General features: G+C 39.5%; 1 long non-coding RNA gene across 1 annotated transcript in view; it reads left to right on the top strand.

Moving 5' to 3' along the window:
• The first annotated feature begins 6520 nt into the window (after positions 1–6520).
• LOC107837666 (uncharacterized) overlaps positions 6521–13479 on the top strand; it is a 16972-nt gene continuing 10013 nt past the window's right edge. The window contains exons 1-2 of the long non-coding RNA XR_001663706.1: positions 6521–6650; positions 11816–11820. This is a non-coding gene — a long non-coding RNA (uncharacterized LOC107837666). The remainder of the gene's footprint in view (positions 6651–11815; positions 11821–13479) is intronic.

The raw sequence follows: 13479 nt of genomic DNA, 5'->3' as shown, positions 1-13479 counted from the left end.
TGTAAAAAAAAAAATATATATATATATATATATATATATATATATATATATTTGTGAACTACAATGACATATTGGGGCCATTGTAGATAGAAAAGAAAAAACCAAGTAGTACATTTTCACCACAAAACAGGAATATTAAAATCAATCTCAACATTTTATCTTCTTGAAAGTCAAAAAATCACCAGGAAATGCTCAGAAAGTTTGAGGTTAAGCACAGAAGTTTTCTGGGAAAAGTAAAAACTTTGCTGGCAACATTTTCTCAGACATTTTTGAGAAAAAAAGACATCGAAATTTCTGTGTTTTAAAAGTCGAAAATTTTCAGTTTTTGGAACTCAAAAATCTTCCAATATTTTTCTAGAAAATTTGCGAAAAAGTAGAGAAAAAGTTTTTTCTAGCAAGTCGGTGAAATTTCCAAGTTTTTCCTCAAATTTCATAATTTTTTTCTAGTGAATTCCCTTTTTTTCCCCCAAGAAAATTTCTCGGATGAATCTCAGAAATGTTTAGCCAATTTTTGAGTTTTCAAACTCAAATTTTCTAGTTTTTCTAAAAATTTGAGATTTTTTTGGTGAAAACTTACTTTTCCGTTTTTTTTTCTGTCTACAATGCCTCTAACATGCCGTCACAGTAAACTGAATGCAACTTCTCTTGTGTGAGTCCAAAACAACTATAGAAAGCCATATGTCTCAGACGGTGCCTTAAGAATGGCAGTCATCATTAACCAACCGTGTTTCATATGTAATGTACATGTATTAAGTATTATTTAATGTTACATACAGTACTCCTAATCCTTGAACCCTTTCACATTTTGTCACATTACAACCAATTATTTCAAGGAACGCATTAATCAGAGAACCAGCCAAGAGGCCCATGACAAATATGGAGGAGCTGCAGAGATTCGCTGCTCCATCATTCGCTCCACCCATTTGGCATTTACAGCAGAATGAAAGGAAGGCGAAATGATGAAAGAAAGCTATTAAGGTTGCTTAAAGTTTCCAACAAGCCATGTCGACAGACAAAGTTTGAAAAGTGCGCTCTGGTCAGATGAACCAAATGTGATATTCAGACGGAATGTGTGAAACTTGGTGGTGGCAGCATCATGCCGTAGAGATAACCGCTGTTTTAGCAGGAATGGGGAAGCGGGTCAGTGTTGAAGAGAAGATGGACGGTGGTGAGGCTAAATATGATTGAGAATCTTTGGGAAAAACTTAAAAACTGTTGTTAGTAATCCCTCCATCCAACCTCATTGTTATTTGATAGGTAAGCAAAAACTTGAGTCTCCAGCTGTGTGAACTGATGAACACATACCGCTTTCAATGAACAAAGGTTCTATAGGTATTGATGCATGTGGGCTGGATATACATCTCTTGCTCAATTTTAAGGTTTTTATTTGCTAAAACCTCTGATTTTTTTGCCCCCCCCCCCCTTTGTTTGTGGTTGTGATGTCACAAAATGTGAAGATGTTTGAACGCTGTGAATCTTCATGGAAAGCACTGATATGATGGAATGTATTTCTCTGAAAATGTACATTATTGGCCCTTTTCCACTAGTATGCACTTAGCACGGTTCCACGACTAAACCAGATTTAGTCATGGAAAATCTGGTTCTGCCAGATTTTCCACGACTAATGTTTACGTGGGATTGGAAGAGTGCGGAGTCGCAACGTTAGAACAATGTCACTTGTTCTAATGACTAGGGGGTAGAGTCACTGATTGTGACTCCCATACAATATTCCTGCCAACATTGCTGTTTTGTGAAAACTCAAAACATCAACTGAGTGTATTTGGAGTTTTAAGTACAATGGCAGACATAGCAGAAATGTTCAACAGTTTCCACTGTTGAGTTTTTCTTCGGCACAGATCACATTCAGTCTCTGGGACTGAATAACGACCACCCTCTACAGGTGAACTGTGTAGAGTTTAGCCAAGCTGAGCTGCGTTGCTAGGTGCTAGTGCAAAAGGGCCGTACAATGCTCCCGAATTTTTGAGCTAGCTTACTTAGAAAAAAGGTAATTTGTTGGTATAGCTTTAGCCTCCGCTACAGACCGCTAACATCCTTAAGAATGTCAAGATTTTCCAAAAAGTTTCTTTTTTTTTCTGAGTGCCTTTAGTTTCAATCAATGCACAAACGTTTCCCACCCAGACTTTAAATCTTGTTGTATCATTTCTAAGCAAACGTAAACACAATCCAATCATTAGCATGGTATCGCTTACCAAGCTAGCATCCTCTTTTCATGTCTAAAGCCAAGCTAGGGCTAAGACACAACTGAAGATAAATAGCACTGTTATCATGATTAGGCTGAATTACTTGAGCAAAGCTGTTTGTCAATGTGTAATCAGCTCTAATACTCACGCTACACAGACAGGATAATGGTTTCATTTGCTGCTGGAAGTCAGAGTTTGAGTTTCATAATCAAGAAAATTATTTTTGATTCACCCCTAACTTTGAAATTGGGACATTCAAAGGTTTTCACCTTAAAAATCTGTTTGTAATTAAAGTTTAGCTATATATTAGTAGCTTTCTTAGTTCCTGTGCAAGTAAGAGCAAAACAACTAGCATGTCCTGCTGGTTTTCCACCGTCCAACTAGAACACAGCTAACCTGAGCGTAGCGGCATTCTGAGATCTGACCTCTGACTTCCATGGTAAATGGGAAGCGTCTCGCTAATCTTTCCCTCTGAACGTAGCTCGGTATAAAAGCGATAAAACTTCCTGTAGCATTAAATGGGCATCAAAGCACTTAAATGTTTGTTTTTCCAAATGTGCAAAGATCTTACTTGTATATTGTTGCATTTCAATAAATTTTGAAAATGCATTTCATTGCCATTGGCAGAAGCAATGTTCTGTCCTTCAACATCACCGTTTACATGACCACATGTGGAACTGACCTGTGAACAACCCTGAATCAAATGACCGGATTCCCTCATCAGCATTTACTGATTCAGCACAGCAGAGGCTTGGCAATGAGTCGTTCATTTCAACTGTGTTGATCCAAGAGTTGATGAACAGAGTTGTGTTTAAGACTAAAAGCAATGGGGCTAAATGCTCTAGATTATAAATCTCATAATTATTCTGATAAGTAGCAATTAAAACTATTAATAATGTCCTAGTAAGAAAAAAATTCAGTGAATTTATACATGTTTTTAACAGTATTAACATATCACACCCTTCATATTTTCACTTGCAGACATTTAAAAATATATTTTGATCCATCACATAAAAACTCCCTTAAATTTTATGGTTTCAACTTATAAAAATCTGAAAATTTAAAAGTGTTATGAATGCAAAGCACTGTAAAAACCTCAAGAATGTATGTGTTGGTCTAATTTTTTCAAGCCGTCTTCCTGAATAGACTTAATGATTTCCATTGGGAAAGATGTGCAAAGGAAGTAGTTAGAAAAGCGCCTGCAGTTCTTCAGTTCGCCATGCAGTGGCAGCATTGGAACGACAAAGAACTGAATGCTGCACCATCTACAACTCACTGGACAAGAAAAATGAGCGGAAGAAAATCCACGCTTCATCGAGTAAACAGATTAGAACGTCATGCGTTGAGACATATTTTGACACTTTTATCTGTTTACTGTGTATTTACTCTATCCTCGATTGACTCATTTCTATTAAATATGCCCTTCCTTAGAATTATCACCTCTTAAACACACATTTCTATGATAAATATGATGGCAAACATAATAAATACTCCTGGCTCCATTCTGCCAGCGGTGCCCCAGGTCCCGGTCACTGAGGGTTAATGTACTGACACTGATGTGGATGTTTTCATGGACTGAAAATAGCAGCTTCATGACGTCGCCGCTAACCTGCTGCAGCAGCAGACAGATGAGATACGGCCAGCTCTGCAGCGCCTATGCAGAGTTCACAGAGCCACACATGATCAGCCTGCCAGGAGCGTCTACAAACAGGCAATAGCTACCGGCGTGAACTGGGAAAAAGTGGGAAAATGGATAGCTTAAGTGCTCTGCCGTGCCAGATTGAGTACGCCTGGGGACAGAAATCACAGCCTGACATCCGTCCATACTTCAGTTAGTTGAGAACTGCTGAACGGTGCCTGTGTGAAGACGGAGGAGAAACTGCTGGGGAGTGGATTTCAATCGGAGCAGCTCAGCGGTGCTGAAAACGGACAGCTTTAAGTCATGATGGGAAGAATGTTGAAGAGGCAGTATAGTGTAAAATTGACTTTTTTTTTGTTTTGCTTTACATCATGTTGAAATGCTATTCCCTCATCAAAAACATACTTGGAGTGTTGCTTTGATTTTTTCCTGCGTGCTTGAGAAATCATTTAATCTCCCATAGCAACTATCCAGCTATGCAAAACGCCTGGATGGACCTAGCTCCGCCTTCAAGGATGAAGCTCAGCCTTGGAGCTGCATTTTCCAAGTTTCTGAGCTTCTGCCTCACAGAGCAGAACTCCCACAGCTCCTTCAGACTAGCCAGCAGCAATTAGCAAACACCTGATGGAACTGGACATCTGCTGAGTACATTATAGGAGCTACTTCTCTTATAAAAATGTTAAAAGGTAAATCGAGGAACCATGTTGTGATGGCTTTCTGAAGGCGGAGTTTCAGAAAGAGCAGGAGTTTTTAAAGAGACGTGCCAAATTTCTAGGTGTTAAATTAATTTTAAGTGACATTTGACATGTATAGCATTTTTTCAAAACTTAAGTTAACACCGTCTCCTCATTGTGCTACAAAATAGCACTATATGTGCCTGGAAAACACATACCACTGGCCCTTTAATGCATTTGGAACAATATGTTAGCGGGAGAAATGATCAGGCTGTTTTATTTTTTTATGTTGTTCCACTGGGTGGCCAGATGTGGAACATAATAGACCATAAGCCCAAATGTAAGCTGTCTTGCAGCCAGATGTGACCTAGAGTGGGGAGCTTGAGTTCAGTCAGTCTCTATCAGGGATGAATAACAATAATGAACAACTTTAAGAGAGCGAGAGAGAAGTGGAAAATAAAGATGAGAGAGAACAGTTGGGACAGATGGAGAGGAAAGCAGATGCAAAGACTGTTGTTTTCCTTCTGCTAGCTAACAAAGCAGAGCACCACCCATGGAGGGAAAAGACGAGTGACTCACAGTGGCCTGGTGGAGGACGGGTCAGTCTCCCAAGGACGAAGCGGTAGGAGGCCAGTTTTTGACCGACAGCATGTCTGACATGTTCCAGTTCACTTTTCTGCCCTTTCAGTTCCCAATAGGTAGAACTGCAGTCTAAAGGAACTGGGGTTCACATCAGGTCTGAAGTTTATTTTTCTTCCACCACTCAAATATTCATAGCTCTAAAGTGTGACCATCAGCACTGTTTTGGATTTCAGTCAGTTTCATAAATAACAGAGTCGGAGCAAGATTGCACAGGTACGGTGGCCCTGAACAGAATTTAAATCGGGTCCCACTTCCTGTGAGGCCCACCAGCCAACAGCAGCAATAACAGTGATCAGTTTGTTATTTAACACCAGTGATATAAAGGTCTAAGCTTAACTGACCGTTCTACTGACTATAGTGGGTTGTAAAAGGGTTTGCAGGCTTCTGATTTCCTATTCTTTGGATGTTTGTCACTCTTCAGTGTCTCAGAATATCAAGATATCAAACCAATTTAAATCTTAGTCAAAGTCAACACTTGTAAACACAAAATGTTGTCTTTTTGAAATGGTGTTGATAATGTAGAAAAAAAAAAATTCAAACCTAAAAGTAACCAGTGAGAAAAAGTGATTTCCTCTTAAACCTAATAACTGGTTGGGAAATCCTTCATTTAAAGGGCCAGCTGTGGCAGAATTCACTGGTAAAAATACACATTAACAAACTGCTAAAAAAAATGACAGCCTTTTCTGCACTCAATGAGTACCTCTTAAAGTTAAGTAATTTTTTAAATATTTTCACATTGATGTAATTTGGCACTATATAAATAAAAGCTAATTTGATTTGACTAATAAAATAAAGTTTAAACTCGCAACTGTTACATTACAGTTCCGTCTTTGAGCCTCTATAGAGTCTACAGAGCCGCAGTTCGGACACGGCGGGCCAAATCTGGGCCTTGAGTTGGATAAACATGATGTAGTCAGTGATTCCTCAGTGCACTCTACAAAAAACTTTTTCATCAATATTAAGGACTTATTGACTGAAAACCAGCTCCGAGGTCTTGCTGACAAGTTATTTGTAGGCTTTGTCTTATTTCAAGTGTAACAAGAATTTTGCACTAGAAACTAAACAAAAAAAAAATACTTGGTAAGATTTTGTGTTTTTGCAGTGGATGCAGTTGTTAAGTGTGTGAATAGAAATCTGCTTTAACCAGTGTGAACTCTGCACACTACGGAAGAATATAAAGCATCTACAATGTGAAATCCCTGTCTGCATTCAATGCAATCACACGTTTAACTTTAAAAACTTTGCTTCTCTACATTATTGTGATTGCACCGCTGGTTTTAAAAATGGCCTGTCACTGGTTTGGACTCAGTCTCAGATTAGGTTATCTCGACCACCACTGTGGGGAAACTCCATTCCCATTAAGGCAGTGGTTCTTAACCTGGGTTCGATTGAACCCCAGGGGTACGATGAGTCGGTCTCAGGGGTTTGGTGGAGCCTCTGCCGTGGAGATAAAGACACACTTGTGTAAAGTCCTGATGACGCCCCGTTTTGCCAGTGATGGCAAAACGGGGCGTTTTGCCCTCACGCCAGTGAGGTGTGAGGGCACTGGCTGGGTGCTGCGGAGGAGCACTGAATGAAGGAGCTCCACTCTCAGCATGGATTTGAACTTTTATCTTTAATTACTTCAGCAAAGCTCACAGTTTTTACCAAATTCTATAGTCTAAATCTGCTCCTTAGTCGCATCTTCTCGGGGTTGGTACTGCCTCTAGTGGCGTGGGGGTGGTAACACAGCTAATATAATTACATTACTAAATCAGAATACCGAAAGTATTTTGTGTGTCGGGAGGGAGTGGGGGTTAGAGGAATAAGAAGGGTTCGGTGAATGCGGGTATGAAACTGGTGGGTTCGGTACCTTATAAAAGGTTAAGAACCACTGCATTAAGGCAATGGGCTGCTGACGACTGGAATCATGTTTTACTTTCTCTCCAGACTCCATTAGACCAGAGTTGTTCTAGTGAAGGTAACCTGAAAACAGAACAGCTACAGGTCAGCGCTGCCACTGGCTTCTCAGCAGCTTTTATTTAAAGAGTATGAAATCTTGGAAAAGTTTTTTTTATTTATTTTTTTATTTTTAATATAAGCTCAGCACCCTCGCCCTAAAACTTTCTAGAACACCAACCACTTGGTGGCAAATGACACCAAGCTCCAAAAATAGAACGGACGTGGCAGGAATTGTGAGCTGACCTTTTCAGAACCAGCAGAGTCAGGATGGAGCCGTGTTTGATATGACTGCCACTGTCATGCCTTTGGCCTTATATTCGACAAAATAACCAGCATGTGACTAAAAAAATCACTGTCATGGTTGAGGTAGATGGGCTGAATGTTGGCACGTAGTGTTGGCAGCAGTACTGCAAAAGGCTGCCACCAGGTTCTGTATCTCATATCCTCCTATAAAGACTCATTCTGTCTTTATTCTGGCTGGTATTCCAAGAAGTCAATGAAATCTTATATCAAGCTAAATAAATGTATGTAAATGTTAATGTTTTAAGTAACTTTATATGAATACATCTCTGTTCTATGTTACACCGTCGTCGGTTCCAACAACCTGCTCTAAATGTTTTGCTGTACTCTTAACATTGTTTTGGAAAAAACGGTTAAAATCCAAGGTTTTTCAACTAAAAATCTTTGGTCAGTGAAACTGCAATGAGGAGGACTTTTGGACTAGACATTTTGAAATAAAAATAGTTTTCATTTCAAGACATTTTCTGCACACCATCCATCAATCAAATGCACATTCACATACCCAAAGGAACAATCACTACCGATAAGCACTTTTTATTGTTAAAAAAATGGCAAATAAAGTCAAACTAACAAAGGATTTTTGTGTGCATCTTGGTGGAAACCTGAAGTTTCCCTCCTCTGATTTAAACAGTCAACACAATTGTTCACTTAATTCCCTGTTTTTCTGATTCTCCCTCTAAGCAAATGGCCTCGCTGGTCCGGGTTCAAACCAAATAACTCTGCGTGAAAAAAGAAAGGCAGAAAAATATATCTACTGAAAATGTCAAACTATTTTTCAAAATTCAAAACGGTCCACACAACAAAGGGCAGAGCACCACATTTAACAGAAGGAAAGAAAAAGCATCATAATGGCACTTAAGATTTGGCATTTTGATGCAAAGCTTTTGTTTCGTCCGACGTGAACAAAGGAAACTGAATTATAACCAGTTTCAACAAGCACTGCTTGGATTTCAGCAGCACATCAACTGTGTATTGTCAACTTTTTAATTAAATTCATTTGTCAAATTGTTACATGTTGAACACAATAGAATCACAGAGGTACAGAAAGTATCTGCCAAAACCAGGGAAGGTGATGGGTTATTATTGGGTTTATGTGGTTTGAACTGATATTAGGTCATTTCAACCAAACAATGGGTAAAAAAGACTGACCAAGAGTGATAGGTGAGACTAGATGGAACAGACGGATGTTTTTATCCAGTGGTTTGATAAAACTGTTCTGAGCCTCATTCACCGGATGAAAGGAGAAAATGCTAAAATTATGTGTAACAAAGTCAACGGGTTGTTAACGAATTCAGATTAAAGTGTCCTCACTTAAGATGGAAGTGGTTTGTTACCTGCTAAATAAGTGTAAGCTAATGCTAACAGTACCATGAACAAGCATTTTTTCTTTTCCAGATCTTTTATTTTTATTTTGCTTATTTAATTGGACTTAAATGTTTCAGACAGTCAAACAGATTTAAATTTTCCAACAAAGTTAACCTGAAAAAATACAAAGATTTGTTCTCACATGCTGATTTTATTTATTAAATTATTCTGGCCAAACTGACCAACATCTGAAAAGGAACGTGATGGACAGAATTTAGAGATGTTCTTGAGATGGAAGAGGGAGGCCTGGCAGATGTATTTAATATAAGTTTCAAATCTGAGAGGAGAACACAATCTTACACCAAGACTTATGACCGTGGAGGAAAAGGGGGAATGCTGTGGTCAGAGAACGTCATGGTGGAAAATGATGAGTGGGTCTGATGTGGAAGGTTCTGTTTTTGAGGGGTTTAATTCAAGAAGATTGGCGTTCATCCAGGTTTTTACCTCCTCAAGACAAGTGGTGAGATTGAAGAGTGAGGATGATGAGTCAATGGCAAGATGGAGTCTTGAATGTCATCTGCATAGCAGTGAAAGGAAGTCCTGTAGTGATTTATTATGATCTCAATAGGGAGAACGTACAGGGTAAACCGAGTGGGACCGAGGGCTGACCCCTGATGGACACCATACACGATTCAGTGAGTCAAAATAGCAAAATATTATTAGCAAACCAACACAAATTGCATCAGTTTTAACTCAACACTCTTTAGAGTGTAGGTTATAAGATGCAGCACAACAGGAAATGACTGTGACATTTCATTCATTTGATAAACACAGACTGCAGTCACATATGACAAGTTCTGCAATCAGAGGAATTCATTTGAATATCCAAACGTTCATCTACACCAGATCACTTGCCTGGTTTCTTTCCCTTCGCCATTTAACACACAAATCAGCAGCTGGAAGCAGAATCAGTGCAGTAGGTTGATACTTTAGATTTGGACTGTAGGAACCAACTGACTCTCAGTCTGTTGTTTTCCATCTCAGTCTGTGCAGCCCGTCCGAGCAATAATAAAAAGAAAATCAAAAGGAATAGAACATGTGACGAGCTTTTCAGTCTCAGCAGAGAGCTGCAGATTGAAGTCAAAGCATTTTTCTTCTCAGTTCTGGTTCTTCTATTGAGCCGGTGAGGACTGGCTTCTGAACGCACCTCAGTTTTTATACTAGTTATTATTTGAACGTTAGTTTCTGTGGTAAAGTCTGTGACATCAGACCACAGACAGGCTCTTTACAATCACTTGAGAGAGCAGTCTGCCCAACAGAAACAAGCTAGGAAGCCGAGACAGGATCTGCCATTTCCTTCACAGTTCCTAAATCTTTTTTTCCCCTCAGGAATCAACCATGACAATAACTGTGCAACTTTTTAAAAATATTTTACAAAGCTGAAATAAAATATGGTATTCATTGTGTTTTATATGTGTTAATCAATGACCAGAGATTTGATTCTGAAAACATTTTTAATCTTCTTATCATAGCTCCTGTTTGTGACGGTCGTCTCAGCAGAAGGAACAGATGCTTCTGCTTCATGTGAAGTGAAGACTGTTGGCTTGAAAACCTGAGATGATAATGAAATAGAAAAATAAAAAAACAATCTAGTATTTTGTGTTGTAACTTTGATGGCATGTTTGAGGTTCTAAATAAAAAAAAGTGACAGACAACTCCAATCAGCATGGAGTCAATTAACACCTTTTAACTGAGAAAAAAAAAGAAAAGAGAAACATACCATCTGGTGTTGTCTACTCTCACGTCGGTGTGCAACTCAAGCCAATTAGACGCTTTCGCTTTTCACCATCAGAGTGAGTTTTGGGCAGCGCCGCCTCTCTCTCTCTCCTTCCTTACCGCCGTCGCTGAAATTGGGTTTTTTTGTTTATGTTTTTGTTTTGTTTTGTTTTTTTTGCTCCGGTTCTGCTGGAAAGGCTCGGCCGCCCTCGGATGATTTAAAGCACTCTGGATTTTTCAAAACTAGGCGTCGCAGCAGCCCGGGCGCAAGGCAGCTGGAGCTGCCGCGGATGAAAACGATAACATTTCCAGTAATGGCCCTAATGTGCACACATTAGCCACATTAATCTGTGTCTGTGTGCGACTTGATCTGTGCAGGCTGATATAATGGATTTCCTGTTTGACCAACAAGGCACAGTCGGTCACATGCACACAGTCTCACACACACACACACACACCCTCCCACTGTTGTTCCACCCCTTTGGTAGGGTCTTCTTCTCAGGTTTAAACTGGGGTCACATTTATCTCCCGATTTGTTAATTTATATACATAACAATGTAAGACTTCAAAATCTCAATTTTCCATGAAAATTAGCTTTGCTATAGCCTTTTACCTTTTATGCAGGAGATCTCTTTGGATGTTTGAAACTGTGTTTATTTTTGGAAGAACTACAGCCTGAGTGTGCTGAAACAAATCTCCCCACTGCAAGACAAGAGACACCAGTCAAAACATGGTTGCTTGTTATCTGAAAGCTTTTGGCAACTTCTCCTGCTTTACTTATCAACAAAAAGTTCAGTTGTTGAACTTGTCTGAATTTTTTGTTCGTTATCGCTACAAAGCCAATTAAAGAGTCATCAGGATGAAGGATTCCTGTCACGATGGAGGAACGGGTTTTCCTTTGGTTCCAGATTTAATGTTCCATTCAGACATGAACGCAGTTGCATCTGACTCGCACTTCATGTTTCAGTGATGTTCGTGTTGTCAAGGGTGCAAGAATTCAAACGAGAGGAAGTAGCTGCATTTTTGTGTGCGTGTATGTGCTGATCCTGAGGTAACACCAAAAAGAGAGAGAGAAAAAAAGAAATTCCCATATGGAACGCAAAGAAACGTAGAGATTGGAATGAGTGGATTGTGAGAATGTGGCAGGGACTCTTAGCCTTTAATTCTGGATGTAAACACAATAAAACTCTCAGTAATACAACAAAACGTAACCTCTAACCAGGCCCATTAGTGGATGCTCTTCTCATCTTACAATTACAGTGAATGTCATTTGTTTCTCTAAAACTGTAAGATGACTGACACACACACACAAACACACACACACACGGTAGAATGAGTCACTGTGAGCAGCTGGTGATTGCAGAGATGCTATACTATACAAAACTATGTAAATAGAAGCATTTCCAGTAATATTGCAATAAAAAAACAGGTTTCACAATTTTATTATATGCCTTCTTTTGTAATGTAAAACACTTTGATAAGTTTTTTTTTTACATAGTGCAATTAAAGTGAAATTCAAAAATAAGTCAATAGAGAAAATATTGAGAAAACAAAAAACCTAACATGTTTTGCTGAGGCAACTCAAGAGTAGTCAGTTCAGCAGATTTGAATAATGTTTTTTCTATGTGAAGAAATGTTCTAGCAATCTGATCAACTTGGAGATCTTTTGCGAGCAAATGTTACCAAGTCAAGATGTGGAGTGTTGATTGACTCCTACTGAAAAAAATTGCCAAAGAACTGAGTGTTTAAATTGAATTGAAGGATGTTTTCAGCTAAAAACGCTAAGCAGGGTTTCTGCTTTAAAGGCAACAACCTGTAAGGAATAAGAACTGTCCTGGAAAATTCCAACTCAGTCCACATGCCAAGAGACAAAGTAGCTGCTTTCAATTAACTGTAAAACTACACAATTACGAGAATCACCTAATGGAAACACACCAATTCTAACAAAACAAAAATGCTTGGACTGAACAGAAACTGATGCATTTCACAAAACTATAATTTCCCGTCACACAATTCATATGATCAACAACCGGACGTCGCTACCGACGGAAATGACAAAGATGACAACAGGAAGCAGGATGAGGGCGGGGCATATTTTCCAATGACCTGTCCTGTAAACAAACTTGTTCAAGTGTCATTTTAATTGTGTCTCTTATTTAACCGAAACACTGCAATTGTAAAAATGTGTTACTGAAATGTTAGCGGAATATCTACAGAGTTTTGTGAACATTCATGATGGAAACGCAGCGGGGGGGGTGGGTGATGGAGAGACTTGGTGGGTGGGGCTTAGAACCTGTTGACAACAGCTTTTTATTATTTTTTGTGTATTTTTTTAGTTGAATCCACAGGGATATATCTTTAAAATATTATAATCAAAAATATTTTACATCACAAAAATCTGTAGAGAAAAACAGCGGCATATAGATTTTTGAGAGCCACTATAAAATTAAAATAATGTAAAAAAATTTTTTTTGAAAAAGCTCATTTTGGAATCAAACTAGTGCCATCTGATGGGGTTGACTGTGTTTATTCCAGATGAGCAGATGTTGCCACCCGCAACAAAGACCACTTCAGTGAGCAGTCTTTCATTTTGTCACACACACACACACACACACACACACACACACGCATATCGTTGAGCACCCCTCACTCCATCACTGCCATGATTCTTCCCAGAGGGTCACCTGGAAATGAAGGCTCTGGTCCGCAGCGGAGCAGGGATCCAATCATGACTGATGGTCAGGCGGTCGCATGCCGACACGCGCCGCAAACGAGCAGAGACACGGGTCCACACACACACACACACACACACACGCATATCGTTGAGCATCCCTCACTCCATCACTGCCATGATTCTTCCCAGAGGGTCACCTGGAAATGAAGGCTCTGGTCCGCAGCGGAGCAGGGATCCAATCATGACTGATGGTCAGGCGGTCGCATGCCGACACGCGCCGCAAACGAGCAGAGACACGGGTCCACACACACACACACACACACACAC

This window comes from Poecilia formosa, unplaced genomic scaffold (genome assembly GCF_000485575.1).
Source record: "Poecilia formosa unplaced genomic scaffold, Poecilia_formosa-5.1.2 Scaffold165, whole genome shotgun sequence".
Lineage (NCBI taxonomy): Eukaryota > Metazoa > Chordata > Actinopteri > Cyprinodontiformes > Poeciliidae > Poecilia > Poecilia formosa.
Note: the sequence above shows the minus strand (reverse complement) of the source record. Positions and strands in the feature narration are given on the sequence as shown.